Below are 12,422 nucleotides of genomic sequence, written 5' to 3' on the forward strand. Positions count from 1 at the left end.
TCCCATGACCACAGAGCCAGAGTCGTCTGTATTCACATTTTCTCTCTAGATTTGCTGACTACCCTGATTTCTGTACTAATAAACATCTTTTGGTTGCAAGCGACAGAGACCCAGATTGAATCACCTTACTCAAAAAGGGGAAATTATTTTATCACGTAACCAGAAGAACAAAACAAAACAGGCCTGGCTTAATGCAAAGTTGGATTGGGCACTCTAACAGCAACAGCAGCAATTTGGTTTTCTGCCTCTCAACTCCTCCTTCATTCTCAAGTCTTTTCCCATATTGAGCCCAAGCTGGCAACCAGTCACTGCAGGCTTATACATCTACCTTTATTTCCACCAAACAACAAAAAAAATCTGTCTCTATTTAGCTCCAGAGAAAGTCCTGTGTTTAGTGTCATTGGCCTGGCGCAGGTCATGCACCTATCTCTGAACCAATTGCTCAGGGAAAGGGAATGGGATGTTCTGACTGGACAGGCCCAAGTCATGTGCCGACCAATGGCATGGGAGCCTGGGATCAGCCCCACCTATAACACAGGGATTGGGTTGGTGGAATAGGTAGTAATAAGGTACTCTTATTAAAAGAAAGGGAGGAGACCTTGGCGAGGCGGCAGAGACGCTTAGCGGAGGTGAAAGCTTTGGTGGAAAGGAAAGTCCGGCGGCAAGATGCAAAGCTGGAGTCGTGTGTACTGTTCCTTGGCTAAGAGAGGCCATTTCAATCGAACATCTCACGGTCTGCAAGGAGTTTCTGCAGTGCCACTGAGAACTTATGCAGATCAACCAATTGATGCTGATGTTAACAGTGATAGGTTCTTGTCCTGGAGGATATGTTGCTGCTATCAAAGCTGCCCAGTTAGGCTTCATGGCAGTCTGCGTTGAGAAAAATGAAACACTCGGTGGAACATGCTTGAAAGTTGGTTGTATTCCTTCTAAGGCTTTATTGAACAACTCTCATTATTACCATATGGCCCATGGAAAAGATTTTACATCTAGAAGAATTGAAATGTCTGAAGTTCGCTTGAATTTAGAGAAGATGATGGAGCAGAAGAGTAATGCAGTCAAACCTTTAACAGGTGGAATTGCCCACTTGTTCAAACAGAATAAGGTTGCTCATGTAAATGGATATGGAAAGATAATCAGGTCACAGCTACAAAAACCGATGGCAGCAGTCAAGTTATTGATACAAAGAACATTCTTATAGCCACAGCTCTACCAGAGATCTCCATCACTCTCTTTGAATTGAAGGTGATACTAAGAAGTCAGATGGAAAAATTGATGTTTCTATTGAAGCTGCTTCTGGTGGTAAAGCTGAAGTTGTCACTTGTGACGTACTCCTGGTTTGCATTGGCCGACGACGCTTTACTAAGAATTTGGGACTAGAGGAGCTTGGAATTGAGCTGGATCCTAGAGGTAGAATTCCAGTAAATACCAGATTCCAAACTAAAATTCCAAATATCTATGCAATTGGCGATGTGGCTGCTGGTCCAATGCTGGCTCACAAAGCAGTGGATGAAGGCATTATCTGTGTTGAAGGGATGGCTGGTGGCGCTGTGCACATTGACTACAATTGTGTACCATCCGTGATTTACACACACCCTGAAGTTGCTTGGGTTGGCAAATCAGAAGAGCAGTTGAAAGAAGAGGGTTATTGAGTACAAATTTGGGAAATTCCCGTTTGCTGCTAAGAGCAGAGCTAAGACAAACGCTGACACAGATGGCATGGTGAAGATACTTGGGCAGAAATCAACAAACAGAGTATTGGGAGCACATATTCTAGGACCAGGTGCTGGTGAAATGATAAATGAAGCTGCTCTTGCACTGGAATATGGAGCATCCTGTGAAGATATAGCTAGAGTCTGTCATGCACATCCGTCCTTACCAGAAGCTTTTAGAGAAGCAAACCTGGCTGCATCATTTGGCAAATCGATCAACTTTTTTTTTTCGATCAACTTTTAAATTAGAAGATTATATTTTTCTGAAATTTCCTGGGAGCTTTTATAGAGGTAACATTTCTGAACAGGAAATGCTCTCAGCTCCAAGAATTTCTAGGACTGAATTACAAAACTTTTGGAAGGTATTTAATAGGTTTGGACAGAATGGAATAATCTCATACCTATATTTTAAATAAATTTAATATTTTATTTTACTGTGCTAATACTGCAGAAAAAAAGCTACTTATAGTAGCATCCTGGAAAATTTTCTTCAACCCATATTTTCATGCTGTTTATGAAACGCTCAACTTCACTGAATTTATGCTAAGTAGCTTTTATCTCTGATACAGGATTTACTTACATGGGTGGAGCTGGAGTATGGTATGTGAACAGCTGTGTTTGAAACAAGTTGATCAAGTTATTTTAAACTTGGTTTTCACATTGGAAACAGTCATTAGAATAAGTTAAACATGTATAAACTGAACTGATGTAAGTAAAAAATGATGGCCTGTCAGTTATTTTAATCCCCAAAGTCTTGGTGGTTAGAGGTAGAATTTGTGTTTAGATTTTTAAGGTTCTACTGAGGTCTACAGTCTGAAGTATAGTTATATAGTTGACCAAAGTAAGGCAGTATATATATGAAATTCATATATTAAATGGAGAAGCAATGTATTACAGTGGGAAATGAAGCTATGGAAATAAACATGTCTTAAATATTCAAAAAAAAATAAAGGAAAAAAAGAAAGGGAAAACATTGCCAGAAGTCACCAACAAGAGATGTCTACCAGTTTCCCTGACAAGTAGCCACACCGAATAATCCAGTTTCATTATCATTACTGTTCTTTTTATATCTCTAATGTCTCTCTAACAGGCTCTGACTTTCAGGTCTCAAACAACTGGTCTTTTCTCTCCAACCCTGGAGTCTCATGGAGCCCTCAGAGCATTACTGTCAATGCTGGGAGGAGTTATCTATCAACCCCCATGACTTGGGCTGAGAAAGAATAATTTTCCAGGCAGGGAGCATTCATTCAACATACCTTTTATCCCTCCTATGTATCACACACGTGCTGGACCCAGATCCTGCCTGTGATAATTAGCCTGGTAAGGGTACCATATGAGAAAATCAATATTGAGACAGGCTGATAAGGGAAAACTATAAAAGAGAAGACTCCAAGTCAGCTCAGGGCAGTCAGGACATGCTTCCAAGAGAAGATGACAGTCTAGCTAAGTCCCTAAGAACACATAAGGGTTATGCAGAGAGGTGGAGGACGAGGGAGTGGATGGATGTTCTAGGTGGAGAAAACAGTATATACCTGAGCACAAAGGCAAGGTGAACCATGGCACATTTTTGGAATTACAAGTAGGCCAGGTGAACTACAGCTCGGGGTATGTGTAGGAAAGTGGCCTGAGACAAGGCTGTAAGGAACACAAATGAACTTGTCAGCCATGCCAAGTCTGGATGTTTGAAATTTATTTTGCAAGCAAGCATTAGCCATTGAAAGCTTTTAGGCAGAAGAGAAATATGACCAACTGTGGTTTTGTTTGTTTGTTTAATCACTCCCTGGAGGGCAGATTGCAGAGGAATGAGACGGGAGGTAGGGAGTCAAATACAGGATGGCCCTGGCAGGTGTTGACAAGGAGGAATTAAGCAAAATACTGTGGGGTGGAGGGGACCTTCAAGATGGCAGAGGAGTAAGACATGGAGATCACCTTCCTCCCCACAAATACATCAAAAATACATCCACATGTGGAACAGTTCCTACAGAACACCTACTGAACACTAGCAGAAGACCTCAGATTTCCCAAAAGGCAAGAAAATCCCTACATACCTGGCCGTGTGGCTGACAGGGTCTTGGTGCTGTAGCCTGGTGTCAAGCCTGACCCCCTGAGGTGTAAGAGCCGAGTTAAGGACATTGGACCACCAGAGACCACCCAGCTCCACGTAATATCAATCAGCTAGAGCTCTCCTAGAGATCTCTGTCCCAACGCTAAGATGCAGCTCCAGCCTAAGGCCAGCAGGCTCCAAGGGCTGGATGCCCCATGCCAAACAACTAGGAAGACAGGAACAGAACCCCACCTATTAGCAGAGAGGCTGCCTAAAATCATATTAATTTCACAGACAACATAAAGCACACCACTGGACACAGCTCTACCCACCAGAAAGATGAGATCCAGACCCACCCACCAAAACACAGTCACCAGTCCCCTCCACCAGGGAGCCTACACAACCAACTGAACCAAACTTACCCACTGGGGGCAGACACAAAAAAACAATGGGAAATACAAACCTGCAGCCTGCGAAAAGGAGACCCCAAACACAGTAAGTTAAGCAAAATGAGAAGACAGAGAAATACGCAGCAGATGAAAGACCAAGGTAAAAACCCACCAGACCAAACAAATGAAGAGGAAATAGGCAGTCAACCTGAAAAAGAATTCAGAGTAATGAGAGTAAAGATGATCCAAGATCTTGCAAATTGAATGGAGAAAATACAAGAAATGTTTAACAAGGACCTAGAAGAACTAAAGAGCAAACAAACAGTGATGAACAACACAATAAATGAAATTAAAAATTCTCTAGAAGGAATCAATAGCAGAATAACTGAGGCAGAAGAATGGATAAGTGACCTGGAAGGTAAAAGAGTGGAAATAACTACCACAGAGCAGAATAAAGAAAAAAGAATGAAATGAATTGAGGACAGTCTCAGAGACCTCTGGGACAATATTAAATGCACCAACATTCGAATTATAGGGATCCCAGAAGAAGAAGAGAAAAAGAAAGGGACTGAGAAAATATTTGAAGAGATTATAGTTGAAAACTTCCCTAACATGAGAAAGGAAATAGTCAATCAAGTCCAAGAAGCACAGAAAGTCCCATACAGGATAAATCCAAGGAGAAACACACCAAGACACATATTAATCAAACTATCAAAAATTAAACACCAAGAAAAAATATTAAAAGCAGCAAGGAAGGGCTTCCCTGGTGGCCCAGTGGTTGAGAATCTGCCTGCCAATGCAGGGGACATGGGTTCAAGCCCTGGTCCAGGAAGATCCCACATGCCATGGAGCAACTAAGCCCTTGTGCCACAACTACTGAGCCTGCGCTCTAGGGCCCACGAGCCACAGCTACTAAGCCCACGTGCCACAATTACTGAAGCCCTCGTGCCTAGAGCCCATGCTCCACAACAAGAGAAGCCACCGCAATGAGAAGCCTGCGCACCGCAAAAAAGAGTAGCCCCTGCTCACCGCAACTAGAGAAAAGCCCGCATACAGCAACGAGGACCCAACACAGCCAAAAATAAATACATTTATTAGTTTAAAAAAATAAATAAATAAAAAATAAAATAAAAGCAGCAAGGGAAAAGCAACAAATAACATACAAGGGAATCCCCATAAGGTTAACAGCTGATCTATCAGCAGAAACTCTGCAAGCCAGAAGGGAGTGGCAGGACATATTTAAACTGATGAAAGAGAAAAACCTACAACCAAGATCACTCTACCACGCAAGAATCTCATTCAGATTCGACAGAGAAATTAAAACCTTTACAGACAAGCAAAAGCTAAGAGAATTCAGCACCACAGAACCAGCTTTACAACAAATGCTGAAGGAACTTCTCTAGGCAGGAAACACAAGAGAAGGAAAAGACCTACAAAAACAAACCCAAAACAATTAAGAAATGGTAACAGGAACATAAATGTCGATAATTACCTTAAATGTAAATGGATTAAATGCTCCAACCAAAAGACATAGACTGACTGAATGGATATAAAAACAAGACCCATATATATGCTGTCTACAAGAGACCCACTTCAGACCTAGGGACATTAGAGACTGAAAGTGAAGGGATGCAAAAGATATTCCATGCAAATCGAAATCAAAAGAAAGCTGGAGTAGCAATTCCCATATTAGATAAAATAGACTTTAAAATAAAGACTATTACAAGAGACAAAGAAGGCCACTACATAACGATCAAGGGATCAATCCAAGAAGAAGATATAACAATTGTAAATATTTATGCACCCAAACAGGAGCACCACAGTACGTAAGGCAAATGCTAACAGCCATAAAAGAGGAAATCGATAGTAACACAATCGTAGCAGGGGACTTTAACACCCCACTTTCACCAATGGACAGGTGATCCAAAATGAAAATAAATAAGGAAACACAAGCTTCAAAGACACATTAAACAAGATGCACTTAATTGATGTTTATAGGACATTCCATCCAAAAACAACAGAATACACTTTCTTCTCAAGTGCTCATGGAACATTCTCCAGAATAGATCATATCTTAGGTCAAAAATCAAGCCTTGGTAAATTTAAGAAAATTGAAATCTTATCAAGTACCTTTTCCAACCACAACGCTATGAGACTAGATATCAATTATAGGAAAAGAACTGTAAAAAAACACAAACACACGGAGGCTAAACAATACATGACTAAATAACCAAGAGATCACTGAAGAAATCAAAGAGAAAATCAAAAAATACCTACAAACGAATAATAATGAAAACATGATGACCCAAAACCTATGGGATGCAACAAAAGCAGTTCTAAGAGGGAAGTTTATAGCAATACAGTCCTACCTCAAGAAACAAGAAACATCTCAAATAAACAACCTCAACTTACAACTAAAGCAATTAGAGAAAGAATAACAAAAAAAACAAAATTAGCAGGAGGAAAGAAATCATAAAGATCAGATCAGAAATATATGAAAAAGAAATGAATGAAACAATAGCAAAGATCAATAAAACTAAAATCTTGTTCTTTGAGAAGATAAACAAAATTGATAAACCATTAGCCAGACTCATCAAGAAAAAAAGGGAGAAGACTCAAATCAATAGAATTAGAAATGAAAAAGGAGAAGTAACAACTGACACTGCAGAAATACAAAGGATCATGAGAGATTACTACAAGCAACTATATGCCAATAAAATGGACAACCTGGCAGAAATGGACAAATTCTTAGAGAAGCACAAACTTCCGGGACTGAATCAGGAAGAAATAGAAAATATAAACAGACCAATCAAAAACACTGAAATTGACACTGTGATTTAAAATCTTCCAACAAACAAAAACCCAGGACCAGATGGCTTCACAGGCGAATTCTATCAAACATTTAGAGAAGAGCTAACACCTCTCCTTCTCAAACTCTTCCAAAATAGAGCAGAGGGAAGAACACTCCCAAACTCATTCTACGAGGTCACCATCACCCTGATACCAAAACCAGACAAAGATGTCACAAAAAAAGAAAACTACAGACCGATATCACTGATGAACATAGATGCAAAAATCCTCAACAAAATACTAGCAAACAGAATCGAACAGCACATTCAGAGGATCATACACCATGAGCAAATGGGGTTTATCCCAGGAATGCAAGGATTCTTCAATATACGCAAATCAATCAATGTGATAAACCATACTAACCAACTGAAGGAGAAAAACCATATGATCATCTCAATAGATGCAGAAAAAGCTTTCAACAAAATTCAGCACCCATTTATGATAAAAAAAAAAAAAAAAAACTCTCCAGAAGGTAGGCATAGAGAGAAGTTACCTCAACATAATAAGGCCATATATGACAAACGCACAGCCAACATCATTCTCAATGGTGAGAAACTGAAACCATTTCCTCTAAAATCAGGAAGAAGACAGGGATGCCCACTCTCACCACTATTATTCAACATAGTTTTGGAAGTTTTAGCCACGGCAATCAGAGAAGAAAAAGAAATAAAAGGAACCCAAATTGGAAAAGAAGTAAAGCTGTCATTGTTTTGCAGATGACATGATACTATATATAGAGAATCCTAAAGATGCTACCAGAAAACCACTAGAGCTAATCAATGAATTTGTTAAAGTTTCAGGTTACAAAATTAATGCCCAGAAATCTCTTGCATTCCTATACACTAATGAAGATAAATTTGAAAGAGAAATTAAAGAAACACTCCCATTTACCATTGCAACAAAAAGAATAAAATACCTAGGAATAAACCTACCTAAGGAGACAAAAGACCTGTATACAGAAAACTATAAGACACTGATGAAAGAAATTAAAGATGATACAAACAGATGGAGAGATATACCATGTCCTTGGACTGGAGAATCAACATTGTGAAAATGACTCTACTACCCAAAGCAATCTACAGATTCAGTGCAATCCTTATCAAACTACCAATGGCATTTTTCACAGAACTAGAACAAAAAAACTGCGCAATTGGTATGGAAACACAAAAAACCCCGAATCACCAAAGCAATCTTGAGAACGAAAAATGGAGCTGGAGGAATCAGGCTCCTTAACTTCAGACCATACTACAAAGCTACAGTAATCAAGACAGTATGGTTCAGGCACAAAAACAGAATGGAACAGATAGAAACAGGATAGAAAGCCCAGAGATAAACCCACGCACATATGGTCACCTTATCTTTGATAAAGGAGGCAAGAATATACAGTGGAGAAAAGACAGCCACTCAATAAGTGGTGCTGGGAAAACTGGACAGCCGCATGTGAAAGAATGAAATTAGAACACTCCCTAACACCATACACAAAAATAAACTCAAAATGGATTAAAGACCTAAATTTAAGACCAGACACTATAAAACTCTTAGAGGAAAACATAGGCAGAGCACTCTATGACATAAATCACAGCGAGATCCTTTTTGACCCACCTCCTAGAGAAATGGAAATAAAAACAAAAGTAAACAAATGGGACCTAAAGAAACTTAAAAGCTTTTGCACAGCAAATGAAACCATAAACAAGATGAAAAGACAACCCTCAGAATGGGAGAAAATATTTGCAAATGATGCAACTGACCAAGGATTAATCTCTAAAATAGACAAGCAGCTCATGCAGTTCAATATCATAAAAACAAACCACACAATTCAAAAATGGGCAGAATATCTAAATAGACATTTCTCCAAAGAAGATATACAGACTGCCAACAAACATATGAAAGGATGCTCAACATCACTAATCATTAGAGAAATGCAAATCAAAACAGCAATGAGGTATCACCTCACACCAGTCAGAATGGCCATCATCAAAAAATCTACAAACAATAAATGCTGGAGAGGGTGTGGAGAAAAGGCAACCCTCTTGCACTGTTGGTGGGAATGTAAATTGATACAGCCACTATGGAGAACAGTATGGAGGTTCCTTAAAAAACTAAAAATAGAACTACAATACGATCCAGCAATCCCACTGCTCGGCATATACCCTGAGAAAACCATAATTCAAAAAGAGTCACGTACCACAATGTTCATTGCAGCACTATTTACAATAGCTAGGACATGGAAGCAACCTAAGTGTCCATTGACAGATAAATGGATAAAGAAGATGTGGCACATATATAGAAAGGAATATTACTAAGCAATAAAAAGAAACGAAAATGAGTTATTTGTAGTGAAGTGGATGGACCTAGAGTCTGTCATACAGAGTGAAGTAAGTCAGAAAGAGAAAAACAAATACCGTATGCTAACACATATATATAGAGAATCTTAAAAAAAAAAAATGGTTCTGATGAACCTAGGGGCAGGAGAGGAATAAAGACGCAGAAGTAGAGAATGGACTTGAGGACACAGGGACAGGGAAGGGGAAGCTGGGACGAAGTGAGAGAGTAGCTTTGACATATATACACTACCAAATGTAAAATAGATAGGTAGTAGGAAGGAGCCACATAGCACATGGAGATCAGCTCGGTGCTTTGTGACCACCTAGAGAAGTGGGATAGGGAGGGTGGGGGGGAGATGCAAGAGGGAGGGGATATGGGGATATATGTATACGTATAGCTGATTCACTTTGCTATACAGCAGAAACTAAGACAATATTGTAAAGCAATTATACTCCAATAAAGACATTAAACAAAAACAAAACACTGTGAGGGCTTCCCTGGTGGCCCAGTTGTTGAGAATCTGCCTGCCAATGCAGGGGACAAGGGTTCGAGCCCTGGTCTGGGAAGATCCCACATGCTGCAGAGCAAATAAGCCCGTGAGCCACAAATACTGAGCCTGCGCATCTGGAACCTGTGCTCCACAACAAGAGAGGCCATGATAGTAAGGGGCCCGCACACCGCGATGAAGAGTGGCCCTGGCTTGCTGCAACTAGAGAAAGCCCTCGCACAGAAACGAAGACCAAACACAGCCAAAAAAATAAAAATAAATAAATAATTTTTAAAAAAAACAAAAAACACTGTGGGGGGGAAAGAGGGATTGGATTAACTACATACAGGAGATAGAGTTGATAAGACAGAAAAACTAAGGAGCATGAAGTAAAAGAAGAGAGAGGAGAAGAGAGTCTGGAAGGGTTCCCTGGTTTCTGGTTTGGGTGACTGGTTGCTTCATGCTGTCATTCCAACAGAAACTGAGGTTTCAGAGGAAGTGTATAAATACAGTTAGGGACATCCAGTTGGAGATGTGTAATGGATACAAGGGTCCCAATTTCAGCAGAGCCAACATGGCTGAAGCAGATATCATCAGGGACCAGGTGTAGCTGAAGCCATGTGTGTGTATGGGTCATTCAAGGCGAGGGTATAATATGAAGAGAGAAGTTGCCAGGACAGAATCCTGAGCACCACCAACACCTAAAATTCCAATAGATAAAGAGGAGTCAAGAAGGAGACGAAGATGAAGGGACCAGACATGGAAGGGAGCAGTGATGATGTCCACCTCACCAGGAAGGGGAGATTCTCTTCTTCAGAGTCATTTGCAATCCTCTTTTTTTCTTTTTTTTTTTTTTTAACATTTATTTACTTATTTGCCTGCACCGGGTCTTAGTTGGGGCACGTGGGATCTTCGTCGCAGCACACAGGATTTTTAGTTGTGGCATGTGGGATCTAGTTCCCTGACCAGGGATGGAACCCAGGCCTCCTGCATTGGGAGGGCAGAGTCTTAACTGCTGGACCACCAGGAAAGCCCCTTTAATTCTCTTCGGAAAAACTGTCTCTTTCCCCTTCCCACTCCAGCTCCTCTCTGCTAAAGCTGCAGATGGGAAGCTGGGGTAAGAGAAGGCTTTGCAAAAATATGCAAAAAGGCTGCAGCCTCAACATCATAGCCAGCTGAACATAATTTCCTTCATTTCTGCTGTCCTATAGGTTGTTAATAGGTGATTGTTCCTCACTTCTGGATCCTTGGCTGTCTTCCAGACAACTGAGATCACAAATACATAAAAGATTCCAGTGACACTTTCAAGGCAAACCTTATCTTTACAAATAATCAACTGGATTTGAGAAAACTGCTCAATTTCCCTTCAGAGGCAGGAAGTGCTTCTTTATGGGGCCCAAAGGGACCATCTCCACTACTAACCTGGATCTGATACTGTAAAGAAGGAATGGATATTTATGTTTGGACCTCTTGATAGATCATAAGTAGAAAAATTTATGTATCATCTACTTAGCGCCGAGGAAGCCCTCAGACTTCAGTGCAGTCCCGGCTCTTCAGGTAGTATCTATTTGGCCACGAGCCCGTCTCTGAGCCTTAGTTTTCTTAGTTGTCAGATGGAGACAGTGATCCTTGCCTCATAACATTGTGTGAGGATGAAATAGGATCATCAATGTGTATAGAGCCCCTGGTTTCACATGAAAAGAATAAAATGGTTATGTAATCGACCTTTCTTTCATTTTATTTTATTGTAGTAAAATATAACGTATACAACATAAGATTTGCTACTTTTAAGTGTATAATTCAGTGACATTAATTACATGTACAGTGTTGTGCAACCATCACCACTATCTATTAACACTGTCACTCCAGATAGAAACTCTGGTACCCATTAAGCAATTAACTCCCTTTATCTCCCACCCCCTGCCCCGGTAACCTCTAATCTACTTTTTGAGCCTATGAATTTGCCTATTCTCGATATTTCATGTAAATGGAGTCACATATTTTTCCGTTTATGTATGGTTTATTTCACTTACTATAACTTTTACAAGGTTTATCCATGTTGTAACATGTATCAGAACTTCATGTCTTTTTCTTTTTGAATTTTTGAATTTTATTTTATTTTTTTATACAGCAGGTTCTTATTAGTTATTCATTTTATACATATTAGTGTATATATGTCAATCACAATCTCCCAATTCATCACACCACCACCTTCCTCCCCCACGCCACTTTCCACCCTTGGTGTCCATACATTTGTTCTCTACATCTGTGTCTCAATTTCTACCCTGAAAACTGGTTCATCTGTACCATTTTTCTAGGTTCTACATATACGCATTAATACATGATATTTGTTTTCCTCTTTCTGACTTACTTCACTCTGTATGGCAGTCTCTATATCCATCCACGTCTCAACAAATGACCCAATTTTGTTCCTTTTCATGGCTGAGTAATATTCCATTGTATATATGTACCACAGCTTCTTTCTTTATCCATTTGCCTGTCGATGGACATTTAGGTTGCTTCCATGACTTGGCTATTGTAAATAGTGCTGCAATGAACATTGGGGTGCATGTGTCTTTTTGAATTATGGTTTTCTCTGGGTATATGCCCAGTAG

At 39.9% G+C, this 12,422-nt stretch overlaps 1 pseudogene; it reads left to right on the forward strand.

Annotated features, from left to right (window-relative positions):
* The first annotated feature begins 666 nt into the window (after nucleotides 1-666).
* LOC114896536 lies at nucleotides 667-1,956 on the forward strand (annotated as a pseudogene).
* The last annotated feature ends 10,466 nt before the right edge of the window (nucleotides 1,957-12,422 follow it).

The sequence above is a fragment of the Monodon monoceros genome, unplaced genomic scaffold (assembly GCF_005190385.1).
Source record: "Monodon monoceros isolate NGI ecotype Baffin Bay Population unplaced genomic scaffold, NGI_Narwhal_1 Super_Scaffold_16, whole genome shotgun sequence".
NCBI lineage: Eukaryota > Metazoa > Chordata > Mammalia > Artiodactyla > Monodontidae > Monodon > Monodon monoceros.